This window comes from Moschus berezovskii, chromosome 18 (assembly GCF_049115385.1).
Source record: "Moschus berezovskii isolate FMDL1 chromosome 18, NW_MosBer_1.0, whole genome shotgun sequence".
In the NCBI taxonomy this organism is placed as follows: domain Eukaryota; kingdom Metazoa; phylum Chordata; class Mammalia; order Artiodactyla; family Moschidae; genus Moschus; species Moschus berezovskii.
Window position 1 is genome coordinate 62,341,072 of NC_142477.1, and position 22,288 is coordinate 62,363,359.

General features: G+C 42.6%; 1 protein-coding gene across 2 annotated transcripts in view; it reads left to right on the forward strand.

Annotated features, from left to right (window-relative positions):
* Positions 1-715: 715 nt before the first annotated feature.
* The window catches only part of RNF180 (ring finger protein 180), a 306,778-nt gene continuing 285,205 nt past the window's right edge, over positions 716-22,288 (forward strand). For both annotated transcript variants that reach the window (XM_055422004.1, XM_055422005.1), the window contains exon 1: positions 716-826. The gene's annotated coding sequence lies outside the window, so the exon portion shown is untranslated. The remainder of the gene's footprint in view (positions 827-22,288) is intronic.

Genomic DNA, 22,288 nt, shown 5'->3' on the forward strand with positions numbered 1-22,288 from the left:
TTCCTTCCCCTTCCTGAAGCAACCTAATAAAACTTGCTTTTTTATATTCCAAACCTTACTTACAGTCTTTTGATCATCTATTTTCATTGCTCTGAATCCAGAGTTCACAACCTGCTGACAAGTCCACCTTTACTCCAAGCGAGCCCTCCAACTCCCTGACTAAGCACTTTTGAATTACCTCCTGGCATCAACTCACCTACCAGCTGTAGTTCATCAAGAAAGGAATCAAAAGCCCTTTGGTAGTTAATCCCAGGTGTACTTGGACTGAACATTTGGCATAAGGTAAGCAACTAGGACAGTGACATCAGAAGGGGAAAGTAAACTCAGAGAGTGGCGGTGCTTAGAAAGAGCCTAGATGTGGAGAAGCGTCTGGGGATGTGAGTGGATCTCAGCAGGTAATGGGCCCAGCAGGTGGGCTCCGAGCTCCGAACCGTGGGTGGGACTGGGTGAGGCCGCGGCAGAAGCAGGCACGGCAACTTCTGATGCTCTGGTAAAGGGATGACCAGCAAGCCCAACTTTCCCACGGTGCCGGCGGCCGGGCGCCGCTCGCCAGGCTGCGCGGGGTCAGGACGGGGCGCCGCCCACGCGCCGCTTGGGCCGGAACCCGCCGAGGTGGGTGCGCGGAGCCGGGGGCGGCGGGCCGCGCCGGGGCGCCGAGACCGAGGCCGCGGGCTCCGGGCCGCCGGCGCAGCTCGAGCGCTTTCCGCGGGGTTTGGCTCCTGTCGCTTCCCGTCTCGCCGAACCGGCATCGCCGCCGCGGGGGCCGCCGCCGCGAGTCCTCAGAGCCGGGCTGCGAGCGGCCGGGCGCCCCAGGACGCGGACGCAGGTGAGGCCCGGCGGCTGGGAGCCCGGCGGGGCGCGGCCGCCCGAGGGGCCGGCGTCGGCCCGACCGGGCGCGGCCCTGCGCGGCGCTGCCCGGCCGCGGCGGCTCGGGCCCCGGGCTCGCGCCGGGCGGACGCGCCGCGGGCTGCGCTGCGCCGGCCCGGCCGCCTCCCGCCCCGGCCTCAGCTGATGCGGCGGCGGCGGCGGTTTAACTTTCGCACCTGAGGCTCCCGGGGCGGCGGCGGCGGCCTCGGGGCGCGAGCCGGCGGGAGGGCGGACTGACTCGGGGTCTGGCCGCGCGAGTGGCCGGCGCCGGGGGCGCGCGGGGAGGGCCGGGGCGGGCGCGGGCTGCCCTGCAGGTGGGAGCGGGGGCACCGCGTGGGGTTCCTCTCGGAGCTCGTGGGGAGAGTCGCGCACACACACCCTCCGCCGCCCGTTCCCTTCGCCCAGATCCACTTTCTTTTGTCTGGTCCGTTTCGGTATCGGCGTCTCAGCTGCTTTTGTTGCAGCCTCGGGTCCGCAGGGTTCAGACTTGGTGTCGGAGGTCGTGGGTAAGCCCTGAAATGCAGCGGGGCGGAGGCGGGGAGAGAGGGTCCATAGGATGGAGAAGATTTGTCATTAGTGTCCTAATTAGCACTAACATATGTCACCGCGTTCTTTTCGAGATAGGACGTACTCAATTTTTTTGTAGCATCTAATAGTTTTAAGTGTACACAGGAGAGCATTCATTAGTAATTTCAAAGGAGCATTGTGTGGGCAGGTTACTATTAAATTACCCATTTTATAGACCGGACAGCTGAGGCACCCACGAGGAAAAGTGATTACATCAAAAGCAAGCAGCCAGCCCTTGTGGGAACTGGGGTTAGAACTTGTCTGACTGAGAGTTCTCAGTACAGCCACTCAACCTCAAACAAAATTTAGCGCTGAGAGCCCCTCTAATTCGCATATTTTTATTTATTCAGTATTTACCAAAACCTTTCTTAAAAACAGACTTGAGTTCTTTCATATTCATAAAGTAGTACCGCTAAAAATGATCCTTAAATGACTAGAGTCATTCCATTTTTTGAATAGGATCACTGGAATCATAGTAAGGACGTTTTTTTTTTTTTTTTGGTCTTTCCTCTGTCAAACTGTTAATCTCCTATGTGAATCCACTGGGAGCTCAGTTGTACCTAGTGATTATAGCAGAGACTCAAATGGTTATTTAATGGATAAGTGGAATGGTAGTATGCCTGAGCAGTGAGTTTTCTTTTCTCTTACAAAAGAATTAAACATTTAGAAGAATAATTATTTTAATAATTTCAGTGAAAGTTAACTTGTAATCAGGTGCACATTGTGTTGTCCCTTCTCTCCAGTGCTGTCAACAATGCACCCCTTTCCCTGCTTTTAAATGATTTTGCCAATAGATCTTTTACTGGCCCATTTTTCTTCCTCTGTTACATTCATATGTTTGGTTTTTCAAAGTGAAGATGTTTTTTCTTTTAAAATTGAAAGAAAGGAGTCTTAAAAAAAAACAACCAAGCTTTTTCTCCTTTATGAAATAGACTTAACTAGGCTTTTATGGGCATATCTGAGGATGGACACCTGCTTCTTTAATTAGTAATTCCTGTATGTCAAGCAGGAGTTCTTCTAGGCAAGTATCTAACGAGTTAATATATCTCTGTAATATTTTATGAGACATCTACCCCATATAATACCTTTTTATCAACAGAATAAAGCTTAAAAATTCAGTTAAATTTTGCTAACTACATAGCACATTTTAGGGCACAGTTCGCTTAGACTTAATTAGTGACTCATGGAATAAACACTAACAATTCTCTTTCCCTTGCACCATCTTTGCTCAGCAACTGGAAAGAAAAAGAACTGTAATCTATCCTTTCTCTCAGAAGGGAGATTTAGAGAATTAATGAAGTAATGTCTGGAGAATATTTTAATCTCCTTGGAAGAAAGCTGCTTTGTGACCTCAAAGTGTGACTATAGGGTCATGAAACACTGCTACTCCCCCAACATGCTGTCATTTATGTTTTTAGAATGGTCATTCCAGGTAGTTACTTTAGGAGGCTAGATGTTTATTTAAAAAGTGCTGCTGCTATTGAGTTATTTTAAATATTTGAGAACTTTAGTCAATTTTACAAGCAACATAAAAATATGATTTTAGAATCTCTTTTATAAGTATTTGTTTTTTGTTTGTATTTTTGTAATCCAAAACTGTGTAGCTCAGTTTGAACATCTTTTATTTGCTAAACTTGGCAGAATGATTTCTGCATGGTTGCAAAACTCAGCTCTGCCTTCGAGATTTTACTGCTCTTAAGGGTATTTAAACAGTTATCATGAAGGCTATGAAGACAACTGTGAAAGGTGTTTTTAAAATAGTTTTAATTAATGGCAGCATTATTAGAAAAATGTTTGTAACCTTCTCAGAGTGACTACTCTGTAACGGACACTGCTTGCTTGTAGGCTTGTATACATTTGTAATGTGGTGGTGTAGTCACTAAGCTGCATCCCAGGGAACAGACAAGGATATCTGTTTCATGTTTAACTTGGTTTTTTTTCTCACTTTGGAAGGTTAATAGTTCATTTTTAAGGTCTCATCAAAATTCCCTGTATCAGAACAGATTCAATAAGTAGGCTGCTGCTGCTGCTGCTAAGTCACTTCAGTCGTGTCCGACTCTGTGTGACCCCATAGACGGAAGTCCACTAGACTCCCCCATCCCTGGGATTCTCCAGGCAGGAACACTGGAGTGGGTTGCCATTTCCTTCTCCAATGTGTGAAAGTGAAAAGTGAAAGTGAAGTCGCTCAGTCGTGTCCGACCCTTAGTGACCCCACGGACTGCAGCCTACCAGGCTCCTCCATCCATGGGATTTTCTAGGCAATAGTACTGGAGTGGCTTGCCATTGCCTTCTCCGTCAATAAGTAGGCAGTCCCCAGTAAAGTGGTGACATAAAAATGCTCACATTAAAAATATCTTCTTTTGGCCCTAGTATGCAATAATTTGTACAAAAATGTTATAGTAACCAAATAATATTATAGTAACCAAATTAAGTGTCTGGTTCAGTAAATGTTAACCACATAATTAACAAGGTGTTTGATTGTTTTTCTTGATTTAAGAAAATGTTTGAGGAAATTACTTGATTAGTAAGTCTTTTATAAAATCCAGCAGAGAAAATTAGAGATATTGCATTTTTTTGTCTTAATAAATTTCTCTGTAGCAAGCAGAAATATTAGAAATTATTCTGTTAATGATGGAACTTCCTTTAAGTTCTGTCATTTCTTTCCCTGTTTAGTTCCCTGATAGTCTGACAGGTGGGAACCTTAGAGACAAGCAGTGGGTCATTAGCAGAGATTTTAACAGTAACTTCAAAACACCACACCATTCATAAAATTGCTGAGATAAGAATGAGGCTTATTCTTGAGAATTTCATGGCCTATTCAGAAACCTGTTAAAAAAAAAAAATTTCCCCCCAAGTGGCCAGAGTTGAAATACAAACACCAATTTAGGCATCATGAAATGGATAGTATATATATAAGCAGGCTCTTGTGTGACACTATGGACTGTAGCCCACCTAGCTCTCTGTCCATGGGATTCCCAGGCAGGAATACTGGAGTGGGTTGGCATTTCCTTCTCCAGTCGATCTTCCCGACCCAGGGATCAAACCCGCATCTCCTGCATTGGCAGGCAGATTCTTTACCACTGAGTCACCTAGGAAGCCCACTAGTCTCCTGAAAGATATATAAATTATAGAATTAGTATTTTTGTATAGCTTCACTTGTCTGACTTAGAACTAGCTAAGGCTGTAGAGTCCTAAATAAAGCTTTCTATGCTGTAGTCTGGCATTATACTTTTTGCTCACCCAACAACCATAACCTTTCCCATTTAGTGTTTTGGCTTATATTTTTTCCTTGCTCAAGATGCCCATTCCTCTCCACTATACTTTCTGGTGCTGCTGCTGCTAAGTCACTTCAGTCGTGTCCGACTCTGCGACCCCATAGATGGCAGCCCACCAGGTTCCCTGTCCCTGGGATTCTCCAGGCAAGAACACTGGAGTGGATTACCATTGCCTTCTCCGACTCTACTTGCTAATGCTATCTAAATTCTCCCTGTGCTTTAGGACCCAGCTGGAATCCTTTTTTCCAGAAAGCCTTCCCTGACTCCTTAGTTCTTATTTTTTAGTTCACCATGTCTGTTTGTTAATTACTCCCTGTTTTTTTGTTATTTCTTTTATTTTGGCCTTGAATTTGTTTTTCTTTAATTTTTATTATAGTTACTTTACAATGTTGTGTTAGTTTCTGTTGTACAGCAAAGTGAATCAGTTCTACATATATACCCTCTTTTTTAGATTCTTTCCACCTCTAGGTCATTACAGATATTGAGAGTTCCCAATACAGTAGGTTCTTGTTATCTGTTTTATGTACAGTAGGGTGTATATGTCAATCCCAGTCTCTCAATTTATCCCCTCCTCAGTTTCCCCCTTGGTAACTAGAAGTTTGTTTTCCACATCTGTGACTCTTTTTCTGTTTTATAAATAAGTTTGTTTGTACCTTTTTTTCCTTTTTTTTTTTTTAAAGATTCCACATATAAGTGACATCACATGATATTTGTCTTTGTCTTTGAGTTCACTCAGTATGACAATCTCTGGGTCCATCCTTGTCACTGCAAATGGAATTATTCCATTCATTTTTTTTTTTCTTGAGTGTATCAGAGTTTTACTCATTGAAACCAAAAAAGGTTTTTGATTTTTATTGGAGTGTAGTTCCTCTGCAATGTTGAGTTAGTTTCTGCTGTAACTGAATCAGTTATACATACATCCCCTCTGTTTTTCAGGTTTCCTTCCCGGTTAGGTCACCACAGAGCATTGAGTAGAGTTCCCTGTGCTACACAGTAGCTTCTCATTAGTTTTCTGTCATATGCTTTGTAGAGAATATATGTCAGTCCCAGTCTCCCAATTCATCCCACCCCCATTTGCTCCTTTGGCATTCATAGTTTGTTCTCTGCATCTGTGTCTCTATTTCTGTTTTGCAAATAAGTTCATCTGTACCATTTTTGTAGGTTCCGCATATGTGTGTTAACACACTATGTTTGTTTTTCTTTCCGACTTCTCTTGTGTGACAGTCTCTGGGTCTATCCATGTCTCTGTAAATGGCACTATTTTGTTCACTTTTATGTCTGAATGGTGTTCCATTGTATATATATACCACAGCTGCTTTATCCATTCATCCTTTGATGGACCTCTAGGTTGCTTCCATGTCCTGGCTGTTGTAAATAGTGCTACAATGTATATTGGGGTACATGTATTATCATTTTCTCTGGATATATGCCCAGGAGTGGGATCAAATTTGCTTTCCACCTAGCTTTTTTTTCCCCCCTCAAAGGTACAAGTGTGTTTTAGTTGCTCAGTTGTGTCTGACTCTTCGCAATCCCATCGACTGTAGCTTGCCAGGCTCTTCTGTCCATGGGATTCTCCAGGCAAGAATACTAAGAATACTGGAGTGGGTTGCCATTTCCTTCTCCAGGGGATCTTCCTGATCCAGGGATCGAATCCTGGTCTATCACATTGCAGGCAGATACTTTACTGTCTGAGCTACCAGGGAACAGGTCATATATTCAGTATATATTTTCCTCAGTCACGTACAGCACCTATAATGCTGGATACTAGCTGGACATATTAAGCTTGTAAGGTTCAGTTCAGTTCAGTTCAGTCATGTCCGACTCTCCGCGACCCCATGAATCACAGCACGCCAGGCCTCCCTGTCCATCACCAACTCCCGGAGCTCACTCAAACTCATGTCCACAGAGTCGGTGATGCCATCCAGCCATCTCATTCTCGGTCGTCCCCTTCTTCTCCCGCCCCCAACCTTTCCCAGCATCAGAGTCTTTTCCAGTGAGTCAACTCGTCGCATGAGGTGGCCAAAGTATTGCAGTTTCAGCTTCAGCATCAGTCCCTCCAATGAACACCCAGGATCAATCTCCCTTAGAATGGACTGGTTGGATCTCCTTGCAGTACAAGGGACTCTCAAGAGTCAAAGCATCAATTCTTCGGTGATCAGCCTTCTTCACAGTCCAACTCTCACATCCATACATGAACACGGGAAAAACCATAGCCTTGACTAGACGGACCTTGGTTGGCAAAGTAATGTCTCTGCTTTTTAATATATTATCAAGGTTGGTCATAACTTTCCTTCCAAGGAGTAAGCGTCTTTTAATTTCATGGCTGCAGTCAGCATCCGCAGTGATTTTGGAGCCCAAAAAATAAAGTCTGACACTGTTTCCACTGTTTTTCCATCTATTTCCCATGAAGTGATGGGACCAGATGCCATGATCTTTGTTTTCTGAATGTTGAGCTTTAAGCCAACCTTTTCACTTTCCTCTTTCACTTTCATCAAGAGGCTTTTGAGTTCCTCTTCACTTTCTGCCATAAGGGTAGTGTCATCTGCATATCTGAGATTATTGATATTTCTCCTAGCAATCTTGATTCCAGCTTGAATAGATCTACAAAAAAGCATTCTGCTTAGAGACAGGGTAAAATATCTTCGTGCTTTATAATTGTGTCAGTCAGTGTTCTGGTAGAAAATATGTAGCAAGCTCAAAATGGAGTAGTTGATAAGATTAGTTTTAAAAGTGTGCCTGAGGTAACCATTCCTTGGACTGCAAGGAGATCCAACCAGTCCATTCTAAAGGAGATCAATCTTGGATGTTCATTGGAAGGACTGATGCTAAAGCTGAAACTCCAATACTTTGGCCACCTCATGCGACAAGCTGACTCACTGGAAAAGAGTCTGATGCTTGGAAGGATTGGGGGTGGGAGGAGACGGGGACGACAGAGAATGAGATGGCTGGATGGCATCACCGACTCGATGGACATGAGTTTGAGTGAACTCCGGGAGTTGGTGATGGACAGAGAGGCCTGGCGTGCTGTGATTCATGGGGTCACAAAGAGTCAGACACGACTGAGCGACTGAACTGAACTGAGGTAAAATAAACCAACAATGGCTGGTGAAGCATCTCAGGACTAACAGTAATGAGAACCATTATCATCCCTAGGCCTAAAGGGGTGAGAGAAGAGGATCATGACTAAAACCCAGAGAGGGTAGCCATATGGGGAAGGCTGCCTGGCTAGACCTCTGGCCTTTCTGAGATTGAGAGGCATGGAGAAATAAATACCCCTCTTCACTCTTTTCCAGCCCTCTGATTTCCTGTTGGTGCTTCCCACTGGCAAATTTTGCTGGAAGGCAGAAGGTGGGAGGGGGAGAGGGAGTATTTCTGCAGGTCAGAAGTCAGCCTCCTGGAAATTAGAGCACAGCAGAGTAGGTGAAAAATACCTCTGGGGTGTGGATGAAGGAGGACAAAGGATATCCAGGGCTGGAATCACTTCATCTGGAGTGAGTGCTTTCATTACAGTTACAGAAGCCTTTTTGTGCTTTCTCTAGTTCATAAAAGGCAAGCATGTTTGTTTCTAGCCTAATTCAATTTGTTTTACGATTAATGTATGATTTATGACACTTTTCAGTTCAGTTCAGTTCAGTCGCTCAGTCGTGTCCGACTCTCCGCGACCCCATGAATCACAGCACGCCAGGCCTCCCTGTCCATCACCAACTCCCGGAGTTCACTCAAACTCATGTCCATCGAGTCGGTGATGCCATCCAGCCATCTCATTCTCCGTCGTCCCCTTCTCCTCCCGCCCCCAACCTTTCCCAGCATCAGAGTCTTTTCCAGTGAGTCAACTCGTCGCATGAGGTGGCCAAAGTATTGCAGTTTCAGCTTTAGCATCAGTCCCTCCAATGAACATCCAGGATTGATCTCCTCTAGAATGGACTGGTTGGATCTCCTTGCAGTATAAGGGACTCTCAAGAGTCTTCTCCAACACCACAGTTCAAAAGCATCGATTCTTCGGCGATCAGCCTTCTTCACAGTCCAACTCTCACATCCATACATGACCACGGGAAAAACCATTGCCTTGACTAGACGGACCTTGGTTGGCAAAGTAATGTCTCTGCTTTTTAATATACTATCAAGGTTGGTCATAACTTTCCTTCCAAGGAGCAAGCGTCTTTTAATTTCATGGCTGCAATCAGCATCTGCAGTGATTTTGGAGCCCAAAAAAACGAAGTCTGACACTGTTTCCACTGTTTTTCCATCTATTTCCCATGAAGTGACGGGACCAGATGCCATGATCTTTGTTTTCTGAATGTTGAGCTTCAAGCCAACCTTTTCACTCTCCTCTTTCACTTTCATCAAGAGGCTTTTGAGTTCCTCTTCACTTTCTGCCATAAGGGTAGTGTCATCTGCATATCTGAGGTTATTGATATTTCTCCCGGCAATCTTGATTCCAGCTTGTGCTTCTTCCAGTCCAGCGTTCCTCATGATGTACTCTGCATAGAAGTTAAATAAGCAAGGTGACAATATACAACCTTGACGTACACCTTTTCCTATTTGGAACCAGTCTGTTGTTCCATGTCCAGTTCTAACTTTTGCTTCCTGACCTGCATACAGGTTTCTCAAGAGGCAGGTCAGGTGGTCTGGGATTCCCATCTCTTTCAGAATGTTCCACAGTTTATTGTGATCGACACAGTCAAAGGCTTTGGCATAGTCAATAAAGCAGAAATAGATGTTTTTCTGAAACTCTCTTGCCTTCTCCATGATCCAGCGGATGTTGGCAATTTGATCTCTGGTGCCTCTGCCTTTTCTAAAACCTGCTTGAACATCTGGGAGTTCACGGTTTATATACTGCTGAAGCCTGGCTTGGAGAATTTTGAGCATGACTTTACTAGCGTGTGAGATGAGTGCAATTGTGCGGTAGTTTGAGCATTCTTTGGCATTGCCTTTCTTTGGGATTGGAATGAAGACTGACCTCTTCCAGTCCTGTGGCCACTGCTGAGTTTTCCAAATCTGCTGGCATATTGAGTGCAGCACTTTCACAGCATCATCTTTCAAGACTTGAAATAGCTCAACTGGAATTCCATCACCTCCACTAGCTTTGTTCGTAGTGATGCTTTCTAAGGCCCACTTGACTTCACATTCCAAGATGTCTGGCTCTAGGTCAGTGATCACGTTATCGTGACTATCTTGGTCGTGAAGATCTTTTTTGTACAGTTCTTCTGTGTATTCCTGCCACCTCTTTTTAATATCTTCTGCTTCAGTTAGGTCCATACCATTTCTGTCCTTTATCGAGCCCATCTTTGCATGAAATGTTCCCTTGGAATCTCTAATTTTCTTGAAGAGCTCTCTTGTTTTTCCTATTCTGTTGTTTTCCTCTATTTCTTTGCATTGATCACTGAGGAAGGCTTTCTTATCTCTCCTTGCTATTCTTTGGAACTCTGCATTTAGATGCTTGTATCTTTCCTTTTCTCCTTTGCTTTTCGCCTCTCTTCTTTTCACAGCTATTTGTAAGGCCTCCTCAGACAGTCATTTCGCTCTTTTGCATTTCTTTTCCATGGGGATGGTCTTGGTCCCTGTCTCCTGTACATTAATCGTAAAACAAATTGAATTAGGCTAGAAACAAACATGCTTGCCTTTTATGAACTAGAGAAAGCACAAAAAGGCTTCTGTAACTATAATGAAAGCACTCACTCCAGATGAAGTGATTCCAGCCCTGGATATCCTTTGTCCTCCTTCATCCACACCCCAGAGGTATTTTTCACCTACTCTGCTGTGCTCTAATTTCCAGGAGGCTGACTTCTGACCTGCAGAAATACTCCCTCTCCCCCTCCCACCTTCTGCCTTCCAGCAAAATTTGCCAGTGGGAAGCACCAACAGGAAATCAGAGGGCTGGAAAAGAGTGAAGAGGGGTATTTATTTCTCCATGCCTCTCAATCTCAGAAAGGCCAGAGGTCTAGCCAGGCAGCCTTCCCCATATGGCTACCCTCTCTGGGTTTTAGTCATGATCCTCTTCTCTCACCCCTTTAGGCCTAGGGATGATAATGGTTCTCATTACTGTTAGTCCTGAGATGCTTCACCAGCCATTGTTGGTTTATTTTACCTCAGTTCAGTTCAGTCGCTCAGTCGTGTCTGACTCTTTGTGACCCCATGAATCACAGCACACCAGGCCTCTCTGTCCATCACCAACTCCCGGAGTTCACTCAAACTCATGTCCATCGAGTCGGTGATGCCATCCAGCCATCTCATTCTCTGTTGTCCCCGTCTCCTCCCACCCCCAATCCTTCCAAGCATCAGACTCTTTTCCAGTGAGTCAGCTTGTCGCATGAGGTGGCCAAAGTATTGGAGTTTCAGCTTTAGCATCAGTCCTTCCAATGAACATCCAAGATTGATCTCCTTTAGAATGGACTGGTTGGATCTCCTTGCAGTCCAAGGAATGGTTACCTCAGGCACACTTTTAAAACTAATCTTATCAACTACTCCATTTTGAGCTTGCTACATATTTTCTACCAGAACACTGACTGACACAATTATAAAGCACGAAGATATTTTACCCTGTCTCTAAGCAGAATGCTTTTTTGTAGATCTATTCAAGCTGGAATCAAGATTGCTAGGAGAAATATCAATAATCTCAGATATGCAGATGACACTACCCTTATGGCAGAAAGTGAAGAGGAACTCAAAAGCCTCTTGATGAAAGTGAAAGAGGAAAGTGAAAAGGTTGGCTTAAAGCTCAACATTCAGAAAACAAAGATCATGGCATCTGGTCCCATCACTTCATGGGAAATAGATGGAAAAACAGTGGAAACAGTGTCAGACTTTATTTTTTGGGCTCCAAAATCACTGCGGATGCTGACTGCAGCCATGAAATTAAAAGACGCTTACTCCTTGGAAGGAAAGTTATGACCAACCTTGATAATATATTAAAAAGCAGAGACATTACTTTGCCAACCAAGGTCCGTCTAGTCAAGGCTATGGTTTTTCCCGTGTTCATGTATGGATGTGAGAGTTGGACTGTGAAGAAGGCTGATCACCGAAGAATTGATGCTTTGACTCTTGAGAGTCCCTTGTACTGCAAGGAGATCCAACCAGTCCATTCTAAGGGAGATTGATCCTGGGTGTTCATTGGAGGGACTGATGCTCTGCTTTTTAATATATTATCAAGGTTGGTCATAACTTTCCTTCCAAGGAGTAAGCGTCTTTTAATTTCATGGCTGCAGTCAGCATCCGCAGTGATTTTGGAGCCCAAAAAATAAAGTCTGACACTGTTTCCACTGTTTTTCCATCTATTTCCCATGAAGTGATGGGACCAGATGCCATGATCTTTGTTTTCTGAATGTTGAGCTTTAAGCCAACCTTTTCACTTTCCTCTTTCACTTTCATCAAGAGGCTTTTGAGTTCCTCTTCACTTTCTGCCATAAGGGTAGTGTCATCTGCATATCTGAGATTATTGATATTTCTCCTAGCAATCTTGATTCCAGCTTGAATAGATCTACAAAAAAGCATTCTGCTTAGAGACAGGGTAAAATATCTTCGTGCTTTATAATTGTGTCAGTCAGTGTTCTGGTAGAAAATATGTAGCAAGCTCAAAATGGAGTAGTTGATAAGATTAGTTTTAAAAGTGTGCCTGAGGTAACCATTCCTTGGACTGCAAGGAGATCCAACCAGTCCATTCTAAAGGAGATCAATCTTGGATGTTCATTGGAAGGACTGATGCTAAAGCTGAAACTCCAATACTTTGGCCACCTCATGCGACAAGCTGACTCACTGGAAAAGAGTCTGATGCTTGGAAGGATTGGGGGTGGGAGGAGACGGGGACGACAGAGAATGAGATGGCTGGATGGCATCACCGACTCGATGGACATGAGTTTGAGTGAACTCCGGGAGTTGGTGATGGACAGAGAGGCCTGGCGTGCTGTGATTCATGGGGTCACAAAGAGTCAGACACGACTGAGCGACTGAACTGAACTGAGGTAAAATAAACCAACAATGGCTGGTGAAGCATCTCAGGACTAACAGTAATGAGAACCATTATCATCCCTAGGCCTAAAGGGGTGAGAGAAGAGGATCATGACTAAAACCCAGAGAGGGTAGCCATATGGGGAAGGCTGCCTGGCTAGACCTCTGGCCTTTCTGAGATTGAGAGGCATGGAGAAATAAATACCCCTCTTCACTCTTTTCCAGCCCTCTGATTTCCTGTTGGTGCTTCCCACTGGCAAATTTTGCTGGAAGGCAGAAGGTGGGAGGGGGAGAGGGAGTATTTCTGCAGGTCAGAAGTCAGCCTCCTGGAAATTAGAGCACAGCAGAGTAGGTGAAAAATACCTCTGGGGTGTGGATGAAGGAGGACAAAGGATATCCAGGGCTGGAATCACTTCATCTGGAGTGAGTGCTTTCATTACAGTTACAGAAGCCTTTTTGTGCTTTCTCTAGTTCATAAAAGGCAAGCGTGTTTGTTTCTAGCCTAATTCAGTTTGTTTTACGATTAATGTATGATTTATGACACTTTTATGATGGATTTATTTCGTAAGAACCACTGTCCCTCTTTTATGGTTTAGCTAATGTATTGTTATGCATGTTTCTCAATCTGTGAGAAATGAAACAGTGAAAATCTGTTTCATTTTTTCTTATTTTGTGTTTTGCTTGTACAGTACCCAGGTGGGAGACATAGAGCTGTCTACAGAGCCACTGGGAAAACTGTCGCTTCACCATGCTAATCACATGATTGGTCTGAATTAGTGGTGCTTGTTTTTCTTTTGTGCTGTTTTCGTAGATCAGTGGTTGTCAGTCTTGGTGTGGTTCTCATTGCAGATACTGTGATTCAAGCAGGTTTAATAAATCTTGAGCATCTGTTCTTTTAAATAGGTTTCATATATTTCAGATGCACAGATGTGAGAATCACTCACACAGGTAGTCGTTTTGGCCATAGATTCCCCCACACTTTAATGTATATGTAGCACTCTTTAGTATAATAATTAAGCCTCCAACAGAAAACCACTTCTACTTTATGTACTCTTCAAAACAGTGTTTTTGATTTTTTCACATTGAGAAGTTTTCATGATATAAGATGTAAAACATGTGACTTCCATATTATTAAAGCAAATAATTTTTTAAATAGATATAAAAACTTTTAAATATTAACATACGGTATAGAGAATAGTATAACAAACACCCGTGTTCCCACCATGTAACCTTATAAAGTGTTAACATTTTATTTTTTTCAGATTTTTTTTTTAAGAAAAAAATGCTGGTAAAAGTTAAGCCTCCTCACGAAGAGTCAGACATGACTGAGCAACTTCACTTTCACTTTTCATTTTCATGCATTAGAGAAGGAAATGGCAACCCACTCCAGTGTTCTTGCCTGGAGAATCCCAGGGACGGGGGAGCCTGGTGGGCTGCCATCTATGAGGTTGCACAGAGTCGGACATGACTGAAGCGACTTAGCAGCAGCAGCAGCAGCAGTTACCTTTCTAGAAGTTACCATTATCCTCAACTTGGTGTTTATCATTCCTTTACTGATAGGTGTGTAGGCAGCTTTTATACTTTTGCTACATATTCATGTATCAGCAAAGAAACTATAACAGTGTTGCACATGCTTTTTTGTTTTGTGTTGTAGCTGTTCAGAATGTAGGGTAAATAAGTGCATCAGATTTCTGGAAACATTTAAAGAAGGCAAGCTAAACCATGCATACATACTTCAGGAGATTCTAAGGACATCACTGAGTGGAAAGACGGAAGAAAACAGGTGGCACGGCTGTTTCAAGGTTATAAAGCAAATCTTCCTCTTAGTACAGCATCTAAGTGTCACCGAATTCTAGGGAGATCCATGCTGAAGGACTATTTAGAACCGCTGTCTGCAGATACATTTGCTCCCAGACAGTGGTAAATGATAGCAAATCGGGTACATTGGGTACATGATCTAGATTCCATAATTACAAAAAGCAGGGAATAAGCAAAGGCAAATCAAACCTAAAAGTAAAATACACTAAAATTCATGTGGTTGGATAGAAGTGTATGCAGTTTTTTGTGGATGCTGTTAATTTATTTGGCCCTGATTTATTTTTAGAATGACTCAAGAAGAGTATTTCTGATGTCACCCAAAAGCTGATCGAGACAATGTAGATCCTGAAACTTAGAGCTGATCACTGCTTCCATACCTTACCCTCTGCTTTTCTTACTGTAGTCAGCTCAGATGCCAGCAGATAGGCAAGGGCAGCCAACGATTTCATTGGCTCCTCTGTTCTAGTAAATAACTTTATGGAGAGCACTCTCCGCCATCCCAGCTTTGAACTCTTCCGTCAGGGCTGCAGTCCTCCTCACTCGTCTCGTCCTTCAAAGTGTCCAGTCTCTAGAGAATATGAACTTCCTCCTCATGAAACGATAGACGTATCTGGGAAGTTAGTTTACTCTCTAGGCCTTCATTGAAGCAACAATCCCTACATCGCAGGAATGTCCTGATGGTCAAAGGAGATAGTGCTATTTAATAATCACTGTATTTAAGAGTAGTAGTTAGTATTTTTGGAGAAGGAAATGGCAACCCACTCCAGTGTTCTTGCCGGGAGAATCCCAGGGACAGGGGAGCCTGGTGGGCTGCCGTCTATGGGGTCGCACAGAGTCGGACACAACTGAGGTGACTTAGCAGTTAGTATTTAAAATTATTCCAGCCCCTTGAATTTGTGTTTTATATGTAGAGATTGTAGTTTAAAAAATATGGAGAGTATGCCACTTTTTGTCCCGTTGCTGTGAAAAGAGAAAAGTACTATTTTCTGATAGATACCTTCATAAAGAAAATTATAAATAATCTGAATATCTCCAATGAGATATAAGATGTGTCATCAAACCACATAAGGTATCATGAAGCTCAGATCGTATTCTAAAATGAAGCTTCTAAAAAGTCAATCTCTATGACAGCTTTATGAGGCTGAGACCAGCTTCCTCCAATGGTGTTTGCTAAATTTACCCTCGTGATGCCAGTAAGTTGTGCCCTGACTTCAAGCAGAGTTAGGAAAGAATGACTTTCTGTCTGCCTGTGCTTGCTTACTTATTCACTCACTCGTTCAACTGATCAAGTGCTTACCACTGTTATAAACTGCTAAGGATTTTGCATCTCAGCAAGGAAGACAGACATGGAATGAGTAGTTAAAAGAATGATGAATGTTCTAAAGGAGAATTAGAAAGGTTGTTGGGGAGAAATGGGGTGGCGATGAGTTGGACACGACTTAGTAACTAAAACTAACACACACTGGGTGAAAATAATAGATCAAGGATGACCCGCTCTCCTTTCTCCTCTAGAAAGCGGCATTTTAGCTGAGACTTGAAGGATATGATTCTATTCACTAGAGACTAGAGGCAAGCTTCCCAGAGATCCAGAGTTAGGATCTGGAGGAGTGAGCCAGTGATGGGGAGGAGTGGAAGGAAGCCTGGACTGCTGGAATGTAGAGTAGATGGGCTGAGCACTGGCAGCAGCCTGATGAGCCACTCATTTCAGTTCAGTCACTCATTCGTGTCTGACTCTTTATGACCGCATAGACTGCAGCACCCAAGGCTTCCCTGTCCTTCACCGTCTCCCGGAGCTTGCTCAAACTCATGTCTGTTGAGTCGGTGTTGTCATCCAACCATCTCGTTCTCTATCATTCCCTTCTCCTCCCACCTTCAGTCTTTCCCAGCATCAGGGTCTTTTCAGATGAGCCAGTTCTTTGCATCAGGTGGCCAAAGTACTGGAGTTTCAGCTTCAGCATCAGTCCTTCCAATGAATATTCAGGACTGATTTCCTGTATGATTGACAGGTTTGATCTTGCAGTCCAAGGGACTCTCAAGAGTCTTCTCCAACACCACAGTCCAAAACCATCAATTCTTGGGCTCTCAGCTTTCTTTATAGTCCAACTTTTACATCCATACATGACTACTGGAAAAACCATAGCTTTGACGAGATGGACCTTTGGGGGCAAAGTAATGTCTCTGCTTTTTAATATGCTATCTGTTTGGTGATAGCTTTTCTTCCAAGGAGCAAGTGTCTTTTAATTTCATGGCTGCAGTCACCATCTGCAGTGATTTTGCAGCCCAAAATAATAAAATCTGTCACTGTTTCCATTGTTTCCCCATCTATTTGCCATGAAGTGATTGGACCAGATGCCATGATCTTTGTTTTTTGAATGTTGAGTTTTAAGCCAACTTTTTCACTCTCCTTTTTCACTTTCATCAAGAGGCTCTTTAGTTCCTCTTCCCTTTCTGCCGTAAGGGTGGTGTTATCTGCATATCTGAGGTTATTGATATTTCTCACAGCAATTTTGATTCCAGCTTGTGTTTCATCCAGTCTGGCATTTCTCATGATGTACTCTGCATATAAGTTAAATAAGCAGGGTGACAATATACAACCTTGACGTACTCCTTTCCCAATTTGGAACCAGTCCATTGGTCCATGTCTGGTTCTAACAGTTGCTTTTTGAACTGCATACTGATATCTCAGGAGGCAGGTCAGGTAGTCTGGTATTCCCATCTCTTGAAGAATTTTCCACAGTTTGTTGTGATCCACACAGTCAAAGACTTTGGTATAGTCAATAAAGCAGAATTAGATGTTCTTCTGGAACTTTCTTGCTTTTTCTGTGATCCAGCGGATGTTGCCAATTTGATCTCTGGTTCCTCTGCCTTTTCTAAATCCAATTTGAATATCTGGAAGTTCTTGGTTCAGGTACTGTTGCAGCCTGGCTTGAAGAATTTTGAATATTAGTTTGCTAGCGTGTGAGATGAGTGCAATTGTGCGGTAGTTTGAACATTCTTTGGCATTGCCTTTCATTGGGATTGGAATGAAAACTGACCTTTTCCAGTCCTGTGGCCACTGCTGAGTTTTCCAAATTTGCTGGCGTATTGAGTACAGCACTTTCACAGCATCATCTTTTACAAGTTGAAAGAGCTCAACTGGAATTCCATCACCTCCACTAGTTTTGTTTGTAGTGATGCTTCCTAAGGCCCACTTGACTTCACACTCCAGGATATCTGATTCTAGGTGAATGATCACACCATCATGGTTATCTGGGTCATTAAGATCTCTTTTGTATAGTTCTATATGTTCTCACCACCTCGTCTTAGTATCTTCTGCTTCTGTTAGGTCCATAGAAGAAGATTGATGATTTGTTTTGTTTTTTCTACAAGGACTCTGCCTTCAAGGTGGAGAATAAAATGCTTCAGATTTTCAAAAAGTAAAACCTTGGTGACCAGAACCACAATTTTTGGCCTAGGATTTTTTAGGTGACACGTGTGCTTCTTGTTTACAGACTGTATGGGACAAAATATCTCCCTCTTCCTCTATCTCTTTCTTGGTCTCTTAGATTCTATCCCATCACACCTTTTTGAAAGAGCTGGCAAGATATCTTTAGTCTTGGACCCATTTTAATCCTCTTTTCTCACTTTGCCCTTTCGCTTCTGGATTCTGATGTTTTCAGAACAAATCCTAAGGAGCAGGACTATTTTTGTTTTGTTGTTTGCTCAGTGATGTCCAACTCTTCGCAACCCTATGGACTGTAGCCCACAGGCTCCTCTGTCCATGGGGTTTTCTAGGCAAGAATACTAGCGTGGGTTGCTATTTTTCCTCCTTCAGGGGATCTTCCTGAACCAGGGATTAACCTTTCCACCTTTTTGAAAGAGCTGACAAGGATTCTTTTCTCCTCAATACATTTTCATCCTTCTTTCTCCCTCTGCCCTTTCCTTTCAGGGTTCTGGATGTTTTCAGAACAAATCGTAAGGAACATGACCAGAACTCTGAGTGACATTTTGCCAAATAACTAGAATTACAAGTTTTTCTTACAGTGCTTAACAGAGAGGAAGCACCTGGTTATGATAATCTGAGGAGCTATGCTGCAAATATTAGAACTTATCTAGAAATATTTGATTATGCACTACATAAATGCATAGACGAGCTTGTAACAAGGTATTTAAAAGAGAGCTCAGGAGCTAAAAAGAAGAAAGGCGGAGAGAGCTTGTCGTGTTTCTACATGACATAAAATCTACCCTTAGTGTTAGGATGAGCTTGCTAGGCTCACCAATATAGCGGCTTGGGCTTTAATACTCATAGTTAAAGAGGAGACCAAAGCCTTGGGTACAAATGAAGCAGGGAGTTGGGAATTGAGACCTTTGAGTAAAGTCAGGACTTGGAAAGGGCAGTATTTTCAATAGAATAGTAGATTATTAAAAAAAAAAAATGGTCCAGTGATACAGATAATGAGGAAGTCTATATTGGCATAGTCTCTGAGTAGATGGTAAAGTCTCATCTGAAAATTCTATTTATTCAGTTTTTTTTAAATCTTTTTATGAAAAATTTCAAGTATACACAAAAGTAGAGGACTGGTATAATGAATCATTATGTATCTATCAGCCAGCTTTAATAGTTACTCTTCTATTTTTGTTTCATTTTTCTTTGTTATATATGATTTGTTTCTGCATTATATAATTTTGCTTGTAAATAGTCAAAATTAGAGTATTTATCTCTAGACTGCTGCTGCTGCTAAGTTCCTTCAGTCATGTCTGACTCTGGCCTAAGGACCTTTAAAAAGCAGAACAGTGTTCTGTATTATGTCCAATGAAGTTAACAGTTCTTTAATATCATCTAATACCTAATTCATGTATAATTTTCCCTGGTTGTCTCAAAAATATTTTTCTTAGAGTTGATTTGTTTGAATTAAGAATCAAACAAGGTCTACACATTGCATTTGATGGATGTCTTAAAATCTCTTAAATTTCTCCTCTCTCTTTTAAAACTAATTTGCTGATAAAGCCAAGTTGTTGAATTAACCACATCCTGTACTGGGCTAGTTTTAAAGCTTCATAATGTCATTTCAACTACTGCACAATTTCACTTATCTCACACGCTAGCAAAATAATGCTCAAAATTCTCTAAGCCAGACTTCAACAGTAAGTTAACCGTGAACTTCCAGATGTTCAAACTGGTTTCAGAGGAACCAGAGATCAAATTGCCAACATCTGGTAGATCATCAAAAAAGCAAGAGAGTTCCAGAAAAACATTTGCTTTATTGACTACACCAAAGCCTTTGACTGTGTGGGTATAGCAAACTGGAAAATTCTTCAAGAGATAGGAATACCAGGCCACCTTACCTGCCTCCTGAGAAATCTGTATGCAGGTCAAGAAGCAACTGTTAGAATTGGACATGGAACAACAGACTGGTTCCAAATTGGGAAAGGACTACATCAAGGCTGTATATTGACACCCTGCTTATTTACCTTATATGAAAAGTGCATCATGAGAAATGCTGGGCTGGATGAAGCAGAAGCTGGAATCAAGTTTGCAGACAGAAATATCTATAACCTCAGATACGTAGATGATACCACCCTTATGGCAGAAAGCAAAGAAGAACTAAAGAGCCTCTTGATGAAAATGAGAGAGGAGAATGAAGAAGTTGGCTTAAAGCTCAGCATTCAGAAAACTAAGATCATGGCATCCGGTCCCATCACTTCATGACAAATAGATGGGGAAACAACAGAAACAGTGACAGACTTCATTATTTTGGGCTCCAAAATCACTGCAGATGGTGACTACAGTCATAGAAAAGCTATGACCAACCTAGACAGCATATTAAAAACCAGAGACATTACTTTGCCAACAAAGGTCCATCTAGTCAAAGCTATGGTTTTTCCAGTAATCATGTATGGATGTAAGAGTTGGACTATAAAGAAAGCTGAGCACAAAAGAATTGATGCTTTTGAACTGTGGTGTTGAAGAAGACTCTTGAGAGTCCTTTGAAATGCAGGGAGATCCAACCAGACAATCCTAAAGGAGATCAGTCCTGAATATTCATTGGAAGGACTGATGCTGAAATTTCGGTACTTTGGCCACCTGATGCGAAGAACTGACTTATTGGAGAAGACCCTGAGTCTAGGCAAGATTGAAGGTGGGAGGAGAAGGGGACGACAGAGGATGAGATGGTTGGATGGCATCACCAACTTGATGGACATGAGTTTGAGCAAGCTTCGGGAGTTGGTGATGGACAGGGAAGCCTGATGTGCTGCAGTCCATGGGGTATAAAGACTCGGACATGACTGAGCGACTGAACTGAATATCATTTAACACATTCATCTATTCACACAGTAAATATAGTGGTTTTTAGATTTAATTGTTTGATTCAGTTCAGGCTATTATGGTTATTATTTTAAGAATACTTTAGAGATGGTGCTAAATTCTTCCAATTACATTTTATCAGGAGGCACACAATGTTTGGTGGTTGGTATAATATGAATTGTATCTCTTCCAAATTCATATATTGAAGAGTTAATTCTCAGTAAGTACATCAGGGTGTGACTGTATTTGGATATAAGGCTTTTAAAGTGTGCGAAAGTTGGAATGAGGCTGTTTGGGTAAACTCAGTCCTATCTGACTGGTGTCCTTGTTTTGTTCACTCACTCAGTAGTGTCTGACTCGGACTCCGTGGACTGCAGCACACCAGTCATCCCTGTCCTTCACTGTCTCTTGGAGTTTGCTCAAACTCATGTCCATTGAGTGTCCTTATAAGCAGAGGAAATTTGGGCTTGCAAAAAGACCCCAGGATACATACCTACAGAAGAAAGGTCATGGGGAGATGCATGAGAAGTCGGCCATCTAAAGCCCAAGGAGAGAGCCTTCAGAGAAACCAGCCCTGATGACCCCTTGATCTTAGACTTCTAGTTCCAGAACTGTGAAAAGAAAAAAAGCAAAACTGTTGTTAAAGCCACCCAGTCGGTGGTATTTTGTTATGTTAACCCTAGCTAACCAGTATAGTTGTTCTGTTTTCAGTGATGGTAAGATTGATCTTTGAGTTCAGGTGGTAACAGCCCTGAGTCACTCAGTCATGTCTGACTTTTTGCGACCCCATAGACTGTAACCCACCCGGCTCCTCTGTCCACCATCTTTTCCAGGTAAGAATACTGGAGTGGGTTGCCATTCCCTTCTGCAGGGATCTTCCTGCAGAAGATCTCAGGTCTCCTGCATAGCAGGCAGATTCTTTACTATCTGAGCCAACAGGGAAGCCCAGCCTTATACATACATTATGAAATGCTCATCCCTTTTCCCTAATGATTTTAGTAGAAGTAGCCATTGATTTCTTCCCCTAAATCCATCATTTCATTAGGAGTTGAAAATGGTGATTATATTAATCACCCTGCATTTATTAGCATGATCTGTAAAGGATTTTTCCTATTTGATTACCCAGAAATGGTCTATAGATTCTTTTCCAATATTTATTCATTTTTAATTCTGACATCCTTCAAATCACCTGAGAATCCTTAGCTTCACATTTTAGTTCTTGGATTTATACTAATAGGGTGAGCTAAGGAGCCCCAAACTGAGAAACTTACCTAAGAAACTATTCCTGTTCTGGTGATGTCCCTTACGCACCTGGCAGTTACAGTGTGAAACTGTTCTTTCTGGAGGGGTAAGTCCTCAACAAAGTCCCATGTTTGTCTCATGGCAAAGATGAATTCATATTCTAAGATTACAAAACTCAGGGGGAAGTAAATGAGACATAACTGAATGGAAATTTAGATCTCCAGAAAATTTATGTGAGCCCAGGGCTAAGGATTCTATCCTCTTCTCTATCAATTCTTAGAGCCTTATA